Genomic DNA, 15,420 nt, shown 5'->3' with positions numbered 1-15,420 from the left:
ATTTAGCCCCATACTGTCAACTGGAGCGTGACGCCTTTTGATGACATGTATCACAATACAAGTGGTCACGTGAAGTGGGATGCATATTGTTGATGTCAATGACCTCAATTGCTCGACACATTATAGTGTGGGGCCTAAGAAGAATGAAATAGAAGACAGAAGAGACAAAAAAAGAAGAGATAAGACAGAGAAACTGATCAGAAGATCAATGGTAGAAGAAAGTTGAGGAGGGCTGAAGAGTGTTGGGTATAAGAAAGTTTTTTTTAATTAATCAAATCAAATTTCCTGGTTGAATTCAAGCAAATCTGCTGAATTGGAAATTCAGCAGATTTGCTCATCTCTATTGCTGACCTATTGTAAGTTAAGTAAATACCCTATACACCTTTTAAAAACCATGTGTAAGCATTACTTGTCATCGCAATAACAGCATGTACAATTGCCTGTTATTGCCCGTGTCAACAATAGTACTACAGCATTTCTTCTAATAAACAGTAACTGCATAAGCAACTGAGCCAGCAGATTAATGTCAAAATTAGTGATGGGCGAGCATTAGGGTGCTCGAGACAATCGATACTCAATCGAATATTCTGGTTCTCGGGAACAATACTCGAGTCCCCATCCTGCATGTTTCTCGACTATTTTTCAGCCAGTAAACATGTGAGGATTGCCTGCCAATCATGACAATCATGACAATGCCATAGTTATCTTGGCTACTGGCATTACTGTGATTGATTGGCCGCATATCATCATCAGATCTATATAAGACCCAGAGATGCCATGTTTTCCACATTCTATCTGGAAATAGTGTAGGGACTAGGGAGAGATTGTACTAGAAAACAGTGACAGTGTGTTATAGAGTGACAGTACCTGCTGGTACAGCAATAAATCTATTCTATTCTATACGAATACCACTCTAAAGGGGGCTTTACATGCTGCGACATCGCTAGCATCGGCTAGCGATATCGAGCACGATAGCACCCGCCCCTGTTGTATGTGCGATATTGTGTGATCGCTGCTGTAGCGAATATTATCGCTACGGCAGCGTCACACACACATACCTGCTCTGCGACGTTGCTCTGGCCGGCGAACCGCCTCCTTTCTACGTCACACGGCAGGCGTCCAATAGAAGTGGAGGGGCGGAGATGAGCGGGATGGAACTTCCCGTCCACCTCCTTCCTTCCGCATTGCCGGCGGAGGCAGGTAAGGAGATGTTCGTCATTCCTGCGGTGTCACACACAGCAATGTGTGGTGCCGCAGGAATGAGGAACAACATCACTAATAAACAGAAAACGATTTTTTGTTTCAGGACAACCTCTCCGCGGCAAATGATTTTGACTGCTTTTGCGATCGTTTAAGGTCGCTCATAAGTGTCACACACTGCGATATCGGTAATGACGCCGGATGTGCGTCACAAACACCGTGACCCTGGCGATAATTCATTAACGATATCGCAGCGTGTAAAGCCTGCTTTAGTCTGCATTTATTATAGGGTGAGCTTCTGGAGTAGGCATAGTATACTGGAGGCATATAGAAAGGGATTCTTGACTTACAGACCATGCTGCTTGTAACAAATAAATTTAATCTATTCTCTAATAATACCACTCTTAGCTTCACTTAGTGTAGGGCAACTTACTGGAGTAGAAATCGTGTATTACAGGCATGTGGACAGTGATTCTAGCCTTACACAACGTTATGCTGAAACATAAAAAAATGTAATCTATTCTTTACTAATAATTCTTTTGGCTGCATTTAAAGTAGGGCAAGCTTCTGGAGTAGGCATAGTGTATTAGAGGTCTGTAGGCAGGAATTCTAGAGTTATGCAGCATGCTGCTGTTGCTGCTAGCTAAAAAATCTATTTGAATCTCTTTAAATACCACTCTTAGTTCTCAATTAGTGTCTGGTGAGATTCTGGAGCAGGGATCGTTTATTATGGCCCTGTAGGCAGGAATTGTAGGTTTAAGCCCGCTACACACGCTTCAATATATCTCACAATCCGTCGTTGGGGTCAAGTTGTAAGTGACGCACATCCGGCATCGTTTGTGAGGTATCTGCGTGTGACATCTACGTGCGATCAGGATTGAACGCAAAATCGTTGATCGCAAACACATCGTATCTTTGTCTAGAATTGAGCGTTTTGTTGCACGAACCTAGTCAATTGTAACGTGTGACATCCCTCATACGATTTTGATGTCTGATGCTATGTACGCAGGTGTGCGCTCTGCACCGCAGCTTAAAAAAGGTCCGCTTCAGAGTGCAGCTGAAAAGCTGCATTCTGAAGTGCCTCACAATGTCTATCATTCACTAATCTCTGTCAGTCAGTCACTATTTCTGTCCCTCACTCTCTGTCCATGTCAGTCTATCCCCCTCTCTCATATACTCACCGATCCCCGATGCTGCACGGCATTCACACTGCTCCGGCGGCTTTTACTGTTTTGACAAAGCTGGCCGCCCATTAAACAATCTCGTATTGCCTGCTATCCCCGCCCACCGGCGCCTATGATTGGTTACAGTGAGACACGCCCCCACGCTGAGTGACAGGTGTTACACTGCACCCAATCACAGCAGCCGGTGGGCGTGTCTATACTGTGTAGTGAAATAAATAATTAAATAATTTAAAAAAACGGCGTGCGGTCCCCCCCATTTTAATACCAGCCAGATAAAGCCATACAGCTGAAGGCTGGTATTCTCAGGATGGGGAGCTCCACGTTATGGGGAGCCCCCCAGCCTAACAATATCAGCCAGCAGCCGCCCAGAATTGCCGCATACATTAGATGCGACAGTTCTGGGACTGTACCCGGCTCTTCCCCATTTACCCTAGTGCGTTGGCAAATCGGGGTAATAAGGAGTTATTGGCAGCCCATAGCTGCCAATAAGTCCTAGATTAATCATGTCAGGCGTCTATGAGACACCCTCCATGATTAATCTGTAAATTACAGTAAATAAACACACACACCCGAAAAAATCCTTTATTAGAAATAAAAAACACAAACATATACCCTGGTTAACCACTTTAATCAGCCCAAAAAAAGCCCTCCATGTCTGGCGTAATCCAGGATGCTCCAGCGTCGCTTCCAGCGCTGCTGCATGGAGGTGACCGGAGCTACAGAATACACCGCCGCTGCTCCGGTCAGCTTCACACAGCAACTGAAGACAGCCGTGCAATCAGCTGAGCTGTCACTGAGGTTACCCGCGGCCACCGCTGCATCCAGTGACAGCGGGTAACCTCAGTGACAGCTCAGCCGATCGCGCGGCTGTCTTCAGTTGCTGTGTGAAGCTGACAGGAGCGGCGGTGTCTTCTGCAGCTCCGGTCACCTCCATGCAGCAGCGCTGGAAGCGACGCTGGAGCATCCTGGATTCCGCCGGACATGGAGGGCTTTTTTGGGCTGATTAAAGTGGTTAACCAGGATATATGTTTGTGTTTTTTATTTCTAATAAAGGATTTTTCGGGTGTGTGTGTTTATTTACTGTAATTTACAGATTAATCATGGAGGGTGTCTCATAGACGCCTGACATGATTAATCTAGGACTTATTGGCAGCTATGGGCTGCCAATAACTCCTTATTACCCCGATTTGCCAACGCACCAGGGCAATTCTGGGCGGCTGTTGGCTGATATTGTTAGGCTGGGGGGCTCCCCATAACGTGGAGCTCCCCATCCTGAGAATACCAGCCTTCAGCCGTATGGCTTTATCTGGCTGGTTTTAAAATTGGGGGGGACCGCACGCCGTTTTTTTAATTATTTAATTATTTATTTCACTACACAGTATAGACACGCCCACCGGCTGCTGTGATTGGGTGCAGTGTGACACCTGTCACTCAGCGTGGGGGCGTGTCTCACTGTAACCAATCATAGGCGCCGGTGGGCGGGGAAAGCAGGGAATACGAGATTGTTTAATGGGCGGCCGGCTTTTTCAAAATAGTAAAAGCCGCCGGAGCAGTGTGAACGCCGTGCAGCGCCGGACATCGGGGATCGGTGAGTATGAGAGAGGGCTGCTCAATTCAGTCACTCAGGAGTTTAGCGGTCACCGGTGAGCCCTTCACAGGTGACCGCTAATCAGGACGTGATGCAGACAGAGCCACAGCATGACAATGAAGTCGGGTGAAGTTCACCCGAGTTCATTCTGATCGTGCGGCTCTTTCTGTGTCTGCTGTCATCGGCCATTCAGCTCTGCTACATGGCTGTCTGTGTCTGCTGTCAGCGGCCATATAGCAGAGCTGAATGGCAGATGACATAGTAAAAACGCATCCCTACACATTACACACGCTTGTCAAGTCAATAAATAAAAAAAAAAAAAAAAAAAGTGCCCAATGCATACGTCACAGAACACATGATCTAAAGGATCGCACATAAAATTGATCAATTTAACATAGACTACTAACGCTCGTGTGACAGCAAATGAACGACCTACGTGCAATCTCATAAGATCCCGTATGCAACCTGGGCGTGTCACATCGCAAATGCGATTGTACAACTAATTGCAACGTGTAAAGCTGGCTTAACACAGTGTGCTGCTTCAGCTAGCTATAAATCTATATTTAATTCCCTTTAAATACTGCTCTTAATTTCCAATTAGTGTCGAGTAAGATTCTGGAGTAGGGATCTAATAATACCGGTCATAGCTTCGTGTAGGGATCTAGAAATACCAGTCTTAGCTTCGTACATAATTTAAAATGTGCAAGACCTGCGGTAAGGAACGTGGAAGTGGACGTCATGCTGATGATAGTAAACGCAGAGGTCGTGGCAATGAGCAGAGAAAACTGGGTCTTGTGCTGGACCACAGCAAACACACTTATCATCTAGAACTATTTTATTGTTTCACTATGCAGGGGGTCACAGGACACCACTGTTGAAGTCAGAACAGTGCCAGCAGGTTGTGGGCTGGATGGCCAATAATGCTCCCAGTCTGTTTACCAGCACCACACTGTCTTCCACACGGTCCAGTAAATGTTACCATTTAGGCTTGTGGACACTGAGGCTTTCCGCAACCTGAAGGCTGTGGCCATCCCTTGGTACTCAGTCCCCAGCCATGAATACTTCTTCCGATGTCCCTGCCTTAAACAACCTTGTGTCCCATAATATCACTCATGCCCTCAGCAACGCAGTTAATGGGAAGGTCCACTTAACCACGGACACGTGGACCACAGATTGTGCCACGCATGCTAAATTTCCCTTAAAAGCACACTGGGTGAACCTCGTGGAGACAGGAACCCAAGATGGAGCCTAGGATGGCATACTTGCTACAGACACCTAGAATTGTAGAACCTAGTTTCATCAGGGTTTCCTCCAGCTTCGATGCCAGTTCATGTACTGCCCCTCCTCCTCCTCCTCCTCCTCCTCCTCCTCCTCATCCCCCATCTCTAGATTGCTGTCCCAAGCTGGAAGCACTGCAGCACTTCCTTGGTGAGGCAGCAATAGGATCTGTTAAAATTCATATCTTTAGGTGACAAACAGCACACCATTACAGAGTTGTTGAAAGTTCTTACTAGAGTTGAGCAATGTTCGAGGTTCGAGGTTCGCAAATTTCATGTTCGAGTGATTTTGGGGGTGCTCGAGATCGAACTTGAACTCGAGCTTTTTGCTAAAAGCTCGACAGTTCAAGTTACGTTTGAGAACGGTTCGATCACCAAAAGCAGGGCTTTTTACAGCTACAGTGTGCAGGGAGCCATCGCTGGCAGCCTGCGGTAAGCTGGTAACCAAGATAAATATCGGGTATCCTAGCAAAGCGCTTTGCTTGGCAACCCGATATTTACCCTAGTTATGTGTGCAGGGAGCCGACACTTCCCCGCTGGGCTCCGTCCCCTCCTACACTCGGCATGTACACACACACACACACACTCACACTCACCTGTCCCCAGCCATGCAGTCCCCGGCACTGACGTCCTCAGCGCCACATGGCCCGGCTAGGTTCCACCCACTTCGCACTCCGCCGCCCGCACACATGGCCCCACTAGGCTCCACCCACTTCGCACTCCGCAGCCTGCACACATGGCCCCGATAGGCTCCACCCACTTCGCACTCTGCACACATTACCCTGCTTAGCGCCACCCACCTCACACTACACACATTACCCCGCTTGGCTCCACCCACCTGGCACTCTGCACACATTACCCCGCCTGGCTCCACCCACCTCGCACTACACACACATGGCCCCACTTGGCTCCACCCACCTCGCACTCCGCACACATTACCCCGCTTAGCTCCACCCACCTTGCACTCTGCACACATTACCCCGCTTGGCTCCACCCACCTGGCACTCTGCACACATTACCCCGCTTGGCTCCACCCACCTCGCACTCTTCACACATTACCCCGTTTAGCTCTACCCACCTCGCACTCTGCACACATTACCCCGCTTGGCTCCACCCACCTGGCACTCTGCACACATTACCCCACTTGGCTCCACCCACCTCGCACTCTGCACACATTACCCCGTTAGGCTCCACCCACCTCACATTCCGCACACATGGCCTCGCTCAGCTTACCTGCGGTGATGAAGTCCCACCCTCCCGACCTCAGCGCTGTCACTGTCTTCCATGTCCGCAACTTCACATTTCCTCTCACTGTCGACCCGAGACTGCGACTAGCGGGGACGTCACAGGCTCCCGCGATACATGGCTGTGAAGGCAGCGGTCATTGAAGTCAGTGACAGCTCTGCTATCAGCAGTGCAGGAGATCGTCACCGCAGGTAATGTACCTCGCTCCTGACAGTAGCGCTCGTCATCCCCTGCAGTGACCTGGGCTGACCTATTGATGTTAGCTCAGGTCACTGCATTGCTCTCCCAGCCAATGGGGAACATTCTGTTCTTCATTGACTGGGACAGTGACTATGGTATGGATTGTCATGGGAACCCCTTGGATTACAGCAGACCTGGATTTGTTTTTCTTTCTAATAAATTGGTGAAAGAGGGAATGTTTTGGGGAATGTTTTGTCAAATAAAAATGTGTTTGTCATCTATTTTTTTTTTTATTACTGACTGGGTTGGTGATGTCGGGTATCTGATAGACGCCTGACCTCACGAACCCCAGGGCTTGATGCCAGGTGACATTACACATCTGGTATTAACCCCATATATTACCCCGTTTGCCACCGCACCAGGGCACGGGATGAGCTGGGGCGAAGCACCAGGATTGGCACGTCTAATGCATGCGCCACTTCTGGGGCGGCTGCGGCCTGCTATTTTAAGGCCGGAGAGAGTCCAATAACCATGGACCTTCCTAGTCTGAGAATATCAGACCCCAGCTGTCTGCTTTACCTTGTCTGGTGATACAATTTTGGGGGGACCCCCACGTGTTTTTTTTTTTTAATTATTTGTTTAATTTAAAATAGCAGCGTGGGGTCCCCTCAGTTTTGGATTACCAGCCAAGGTGAATCTGCCAGCCGTGGTCTGCAGGCTGCAGCTGTCTGCTTTACCCTAGCTGGCCACAAAAATTGGCGGAACCCCACGTCATTTTTTTTTAAATTTATTTGGTTTTTTTTGGTAAATACAAGGCTAAGCACCCCTTAGTGCCACATGAAAGGCACTAAAGGGTGCAAGATTACAAAATGCAGGAGAGTGGGACATTATGTGTCTTTCTGCCATTATAATGACCTAAAAGACTGATATGACGTGTACAAGCACAAGAAAATCACCAGAGCGCTCTATGCTGTGAAAAGCAGTAGAAAATGGCACTGGAGTGAACATGTGATCGTCTCATGTAGGTTGAAGCTATGGATCTTGGGTAAACTTATGTATTTTCCCTAGTTCAGTTTTTTTGCAGTACGCAAAAAAACCGGAAAGCACACGGATGACAAACAGATGACATACGGACCGTATACGGAACGGAAACGGATGCCACACGGATGCACCCGTGAAAAAAAAGGACTGTTTTTCGCGGACCGCAAAATTGGATCGGTCATGTGAATGTAGCCTTATTTTGATCTGCCATTTATAAAGAGCAGGCAGAAATAAGTGAATAGCGCCCCCCAGCGTCATAAAATCTCCGGGGTTTTAGGGGTAGCTGAGACCCTGGAGATCATGATTCAGGCCAGTTTTTCCGGTCCCCGCTCACGTGATCACAGGTATACACCGTATACCGATGATCACGTTTCAGTAAATGACAGCAGCGGTAAAAAATTATTTATCTCCCATCTGCCATGACATGTCTGATGGGAGATAAATCTCCTTCCCGGTCCCCTCCGGTCCCCCGGTGTCGCCAAAGTGCCCCCCCTGCCCCCCTCCCGTAAATCCAAGATGGCCACGCGCACAGCAGCATGCCGGCCGCATTCACCCTACTCCTCTGATTTCTGTCGAATGTGCCATGACACGTGCGACAGAAAACTCCTCCCCAGGCTCTGCCAGGTCACCCCCTATAACCCTACCGGTGTTCCCCGGTGACCCCCGTACCTGTGCAGCATTGATCCCCCGCGGCCCCTCCTTCACAATAGACGCTGCCGCATGCACAGAGCGGCTGTCAACTCAGCCTCCTGTGATCAGACACAGTGAGTGGCGGTAACCATGCATCTGTAAGCAACTGCAATGCCCTGCTCATTAGGTAAGGAACATAGTTGATCAGGAGAGCTATACTATATTTCCAAATGGAGGGATTTGATTTTATAGTTGCCCTGCTGAACGACTACCAAACATGAGAGTCCGTTATACGCCACAAGAAAACATGTCTAAATAGCGAGCTCTGTTGTTTAGTGCAGCAAAAAGTGAACAAGTCCTGCACCGCCTGCCCTCAGATTACCTCCAGGTCCAGTGGCTCACGTGCTGATGATTGCCATATAGCGCTGGTTGCAGGCGCAGCGTGCTGGTCGGTAGTGAGCAGCTAAAAGATCCAACAACAGGGAGATGAATAATCGACCGCAAACAGCTGCTATGCCAAACAAATTCTTTTTTATTCAAACGTTCTTTTCATCGGTGCAGATAAAATTGCGGGAGGTGGCTTGGATGCGAGTCCCTCCAAAGGACGACGGCCGTTTCGTCTGTAAGCCAGACTTCTACGGGTCCACGTCGGGGAATGGCCGCACACACCATATAAAGGGGAGTGCATCCAGGCCACATCACCGCACGTTAAAAACAGAGGAATGCACACATGACAGTGATTAACATAAGTGCAGACAAAACATCCCATTTAAAACATGGTCATGCAACCAATGTGACATACATTTCAAAAACAAACATGAAAACAGGGAAAAAAAAGGAGAAAAAATACCACTGAAAGGTACAGGGGCATTTATCAATGTCATATCGACACATAACACATTATATTCATATTATTCTTTTTAATGACATAACCACTCATTTGTCAAAAGATCCAGAATGAATCAATCACTCGAAAATAATTTACAAAAATTGGTTTTATGCAAACCGATTTTATAAGAATACCACCAGGTCGTTACGGTCATTTAAACCCAGGTTTCCCTGCGCTCCAAATTTTATTATCATACTTGCTTCTTTACGTAGCAATAATTTATGGAGATCGCCCCCTTGTGGAGGCAGGGAAACCTGGACTAGTCCTGCAAAGCGCAAGATGTTGGGATTACCTTCATGTGCTGTACGAATGTGTTCTATTAACCTAGGAGAACCTTTACCTGTGGAAATCGATTTATAGTGCTCTCTAAAGCGTATGTACATGCAGCTGATTGTCTTCCCTATGTAAAATCTTCCACAGGGGCATACAATGACATAAACCACATATTTCGTCTTGCAGGAAATAAACTGCCTAACCTGGTGAGAAAAGGAACCAATTTGAAGAGATGTACCGGTGAGATGCAAGGCGCAAAACTTGCAGTGACCACAGCGAAAGTTCCCAACAGGCGAACATTTATCGAGCCATGTGGACTGACAAGTCACCCTGTTTTTCACCAGTAGATCTCTTAAATTGTTGCACCGTCTGTAAGAGACTAAGGGTCCTGCGTCTGTCATACTCTTTAAATCCGGGTCATTGGCAAGGATATGCCAATTCTTTTTTATGGCTTTTTTTATTACTCCATCTAAGGGGCCAAACCTGAAACTGAACATAAACCTATTTACGGCATTGTTCATTTTTCTCACCTTTTTTGCCTTTGCCTGACTATATGCCAATTTTCCAGCACCAGAAGATTGACTGAAACATAGATTTTCAGAACTCTCAGAACACACCTTCTCATACGCAGAATCAATTAGTGTACTAGGGTACCCCCGTGCCAATAACCTTAATCTTAAATCCCCAGCCTGTTCTTCAAAAGTCTCTTTTACATTATTGATCCTCCTTAGTCTCAAAAACTGAGAGTAGGGTAAAGCTACTTTAGTATGAGTGGGGTGGGCACTCTGAAAGTGCAGTAACGAGTTAGAGGCAGTTGGTTTCCTGTACATCCTTGTCAATATCGACCCTTCCTTCACTTCTACCTCTATATCCAAAAAGGTTATAATGTTGCCTCCAAAACATGATGTGAACGACATATTCATGGCGTTTATATCATTGAGGTAGGTGACAAAACCTGTGAACTCCTCCTCTGTGCCATCCCACACCATGAATATGTCGTCCACATACCTGAGGAACAACTTCACGTGCTTGAGAAATGGGTTTGTGCTAACAAAAACGTATGCGCTCTCAAAAAAACCCAAAAAAATATTAGCCATGGCGCACGATACGGGGGTACCCATTGCAGTACCCCCGCACTGGACATACCATTTATCCAGGAACATGAATGCGTTCTTTGAAAGCACAAAATTCAAAGCCTCACCTACAAAATCGCAGTACAACTGCGTTTTCCCACTGCGAGCTACCGTCTCCCTCACTGCCTGTACACCCAGGTTCTGAGGTATCCGTGTATACAAGCTTTCCACATCGATGGACACCAGATTGAACCCCTCCTGCCAAACAAAACCTCTCAACAAAGATATAAAATCATTACTATCCTTCACGTAGGAAGGGATTCTTTCCATCAGAGGCCTCAATAACCAATCAAGATAGTGGGACAACGGCTCGGTTAGCGAACCGATGCCAGCCACTATCGGGCGGCCAGGGGGGTTAACACTATCTTTATGTATCTTAGGTATAGCATACCAATGGGGTTTTGTGGGAAACTCTGGAATTAGTTTTTCGACCTGAGTGCTAGTGAGAAAACCGAGTGTTACATATCTCCCCAATAAGCGTGTCAATTGCTTCTTGTACTCATTAATAGGGTTAGATTGTAAAGGAGTATATGTATCACGATCCTGCAGATGCCTTAAGCATTCTTTAATATAAGCGGCGCGCGTTAACAACACGATATTACCGCCTTTATCCGCTTGGCGGAATACCGTGTCATTCCACGTGCGCATTATTTTTACTGCTATCGCTTCTCCCTCATTAAGATTGTTATCCATTTTGGGGTATAGCAATGCCTCCACATCTTTGACAACTGCTTCCTGAAACACATCAATTAAATTACCATGGGTCACCGGGGGGAAAAAACTAGATTTCACCCCCTTAGTGAATCTACCACATTCATTTGTGTCACCACCTGGGTCAAAAGGCTTGTCACCCTCAGGGTCATTCAGACTCAACAGCAAACCAGCGTCCTGGATTACAGTGGAGTCGAAAGCCCCCGTGATGTCCCAATCGCACCCCTCAGTTGTGCAAGGTTGGTGACCCTCAGGGACTACAGTTGAAGTGGTCGACGTCTGGTGAAAAAACTTATGCAGGTGCATTTTCCTTGTGGCTTTATATAAGTCAATTCTGAATTCAGAAAAATCAAACTCTTCTGGCACGCAAAAATTTAAACCTCTAGATAGGACAGCTATCATATCATCGGTCAACTCATGTTCAGACAAGTTAACAATACTACTGGCAGAAGGAGAGAGAGAAGATTACAAACATTCTAATTCTTCCATGAGACAAATTTTCTCTTGTGACCTCTTCCCCTTGTGCCTCTTCCTGCCCCCCCTACGGATGCGTTTCCTAAAGGGGCAGGATTTGGCCCAACTTGGGGGGTCACCGTTCTAGAGGGGCCTGGAACCACATCCTCGGAGCCACTGGACTCCGACTCAGTGGTCCAGTACCCTCTTTCCTGGTTACCCAATTTTTTATTTTTTATATAAGGTTTCCTTTTATAATTTTTAGAGCGATCTTTTGTCCAACAGAAAATTTGTTCCATTTCGTAATCTTTTTTATCTCTCATAAACTTTTCTCTTTTTTTAATTTTAATCTCTGTCTGAGTATCAATCAATTTTTTATCCAAGTTCTGTATAAATGTTAACCATGCGCCCTCAGTAACACGTGAACGAGTGTCTTTTTTTCAAAACGTCCAGCTGTACGTTCAGAGCTGAATATTCCTCCTCATTTTTCTTTAAAACCAGCTGGAGCAGCCTCATGGAACAATCATGCTGAATGCTCTCCCATTCTTTAGTAAAGATTTTATCATCTTGAAAATGGGACAATGTTTTTATCACTCGAAGGCCCCTAGGGACCCTGCCGCAATCAACATAAGACTGTAACGACTTTATAGTCCAAAATAGACGCACCTCTCTACGTGAAGGATAGTAATGATTTTATATCTTTGTTGAGAGGTTTTGTTTGGCAGGAGGGGTTCAATCTGGTGTCCATCGATGAGGAAAGCTTGTATACACGGATACCTCAGAACCTGGGTGTACAGGCAGTGAGGGAGACGGTAGCTCGCAGTGGGAAAACGCAGTTGTACTGCGATTTTGTAGGTGAGGCTTTGAATTTTGTGCTTTCAAAGAACGCATTCATGTTCCTGGATAAATGGTATGTCCAGTGCGGGGGTACTGCAATGGGTACCCCCGTATCGTGCGCCATGGCTAATATTTTTTTGGTTTTTTTTGAGAGCGCATACGTTTTTGTTAGCACAAACCCATTTCTCAAGCACGTGAAGTTGTTCCTCAGGTATGTGGACGACATATTCATGGTGTGGGATGGCACAGAGGAGGCGTTCACAGGTTTTGTCACCTACCTCAATGATATAAACACCATGAATATGTCGTTCACATCATGTTTTGGAGGCAACATTATAACCTTTTTGGATATAGAGGTAGAAGTGAAGGAAGGGTCGATATTGACAAGGATGTACAGGAAACCAACTGCCTCTAAAGGCCCAGTCACACACAACGACTTACCAGCGATCCCGAAAACGATGCGATCTGATAGGGATCGCAGGTAAGTCGCTGGGAGGTCGCAGGTGAGATGTCACACAGTCAGATCTTACCAGCGATGCAGGAACAATACAGGTCGCAGTAGCGACCTGTATAACGATCTCAGCAGTCACTGTGACCCTGCCACACAGTGTCAAACACAGCGATGTGTCCTGCCCAGCAGGACATTGCCTTTGAAGAAAATGGCCTGGACCATTCTGCAACGACTAGCGAGCTCACAGCAGGGGCCTGATCGCTGGTAGGTGTCACACATAACAAGATCGCTAATGGGATCGCTACTGCGTCACCAAACGGTGACTCATCTGCGATCTCGCTAGCGATCTCGTTATGTGTGACGGTACCTTAACTCGTTACTGCACTTTCAGAGTGCCCACCCCACTCATACTAAAGTAGCTTTACCCTACTCTCAGTTTTTGAGACTAAGGAGGATCAATAATGTAAAAGAGACTTTTGAAGAACAGGCTGGGGATTTAAGATTAAGGTTATTGGCACGGGGGTACCCTAGTACACTAATTGATTCTGCGTATGAGAAGGTGTGTTCTGAGAGTTCTGAAAATCTATGTTTCAGTCAATCTTCTGGTGCTGGAAAATTGGCATATAGTCAGGCAAAGGCAAAAAAGGTGAGAAAAATGAACAATGCCGTAAATAGGTTTATGTTCAGTTTCAGGTTTGGCCCCTTAGATGGAGTAATAAAAAAAGCCATAAAAAAGAATTGGCATATCCTTGCCAATGACCCGGATTTAAAGAGTATGACAGATGCAGGACCCTTAGTCTCTTACAGACGGTGCAACAATTTAAGAGATCTACTGGTGAAAAACAGGGTGACTTGTCAGTCCACATGGCTCGATAAATGTTCGCCTGTTGGGAACTTTCGCTGTGGTCACTGCAAGTTTTGCGCCTTGCATCTCACCGGTACATCTCTTCAAATTGGTTCCTTTTCTCACCAGGTTAGGCAGTTTATTTCCTGCAAGACGAAATATGTGGTTTATGTCATTGTATGCCCCTGTGGAAGATTTTACATAGGGAAGACAATCAGGTGCATGTACATACGCTTTAGAGAGCACTATAAATCGATTTCCACAGGTAAAGGTTCTCCTAGGTTAATAGAACACATTCGTACAGCACATGAAGGTAATCCCAACATCTTGCGCTTTGCAGGACTAGTCCAGGTTTCCCTGCCTCCACAAGGGGGCGATCTCCATAAATTATTGCTACGTAAAGAAGCAAGTATGATAATAAAATTTGGAGCGCAGGGAAACCTGGGTTTAAATGACCGTAATGACCTGGTGGTATTCTTATAAAATCGGTTTGCATAAAACCAATTTTTGTAAATTATTTTCGAGTGATTGATTCATTCTGGATCTTTTGACAAATGAGTGGTTATGTCATTAAAAAGAATAATATGAATATAATGTGTTATGTGTCGATATGACATTGATAAATGCCCCTGTACCTTTCAGTGGAATTTTTTCTCCTTTTTTTTCCCTGTTTTCATGTTTGTTTTTGAAATGTATGTCACATTGGTTGCATGACCATGTTTTAAATGGGATGTTTTGTCTGCACTTATGTTAATCACTGTCATGTGTGCATTCCTCTGTTTTTAACGTGCGGTGATGTGGCCTGGATGCACTCCCCTTTATAAGGTGTGTGCGGCCATTCCCCGACGTGGACCCGTAGAAGTCTGGCTTACAGACGAAACGGCCGTCGTCCTTTGGAGGGACTCGCATCCAAGCCACCTCCCGCAATTTTATCTGCACCGATGAAAAGAACGTTTGAATAAAAAAGAATTTGTTTGGCATAGCATCTGTTGTTTAGTATTCATTCAGCTGGATAACTGGAGTTAAAGGGGTATTCCATCTCCAAGATCCTATCCCCAATATATAGTAGGTGGAATAGCAATAATATCAGCAAATAGCAACAGTTCTCCTGATTAGGCATGCCCTTACCTCATGAGCAGGGCATTGCAGCTTTGGTAGCAACACTTACGACATGGACTCTGCTGCTGTGGACCCGGGGAGAGTGGGTGCAGATTCATTGCACCCACACTCCGCACATGGAGGGTCTGCACTCCTAGAAAATGGGGGATACATTCCCTGAGCATGCCCCCCCATATTCTAGACGATCCAGAGTCATCGTGGGACCCCCTTATTTTTTTTCCTTACAATAAATTGGTATAAAATAAATAAATACATTTTTTTTGTCTATTTTTTTGTTAGTACTGACAGTTTGTGATGTCGGGTATCTGATAGATGCCATGACATCACAAACTGCTGGGCTTGATGTCAGGTGACCTTACAGCTAG

Source organism: Anomaloglossus baeobatrachus, chromosome 2, assembly GCF_048569485.1.
Source record: "Anomaloglossus baeobatrachus isolate aAnoBae1 chromosome 2, aAnoBae1.hap1, whole genome shotgun sequence".
In the NCBI taxonomy this organism is placed as follows: domain Eukaryota; kingdom Metazoa; phylum Chordata; class Amphibia; order Anura; family Aromobatidae; genus Anomaloglossus; species Anomaloglossus baeobatrachus.
This window is presented reverse-complemented; position numbering follows the sequence as displayed.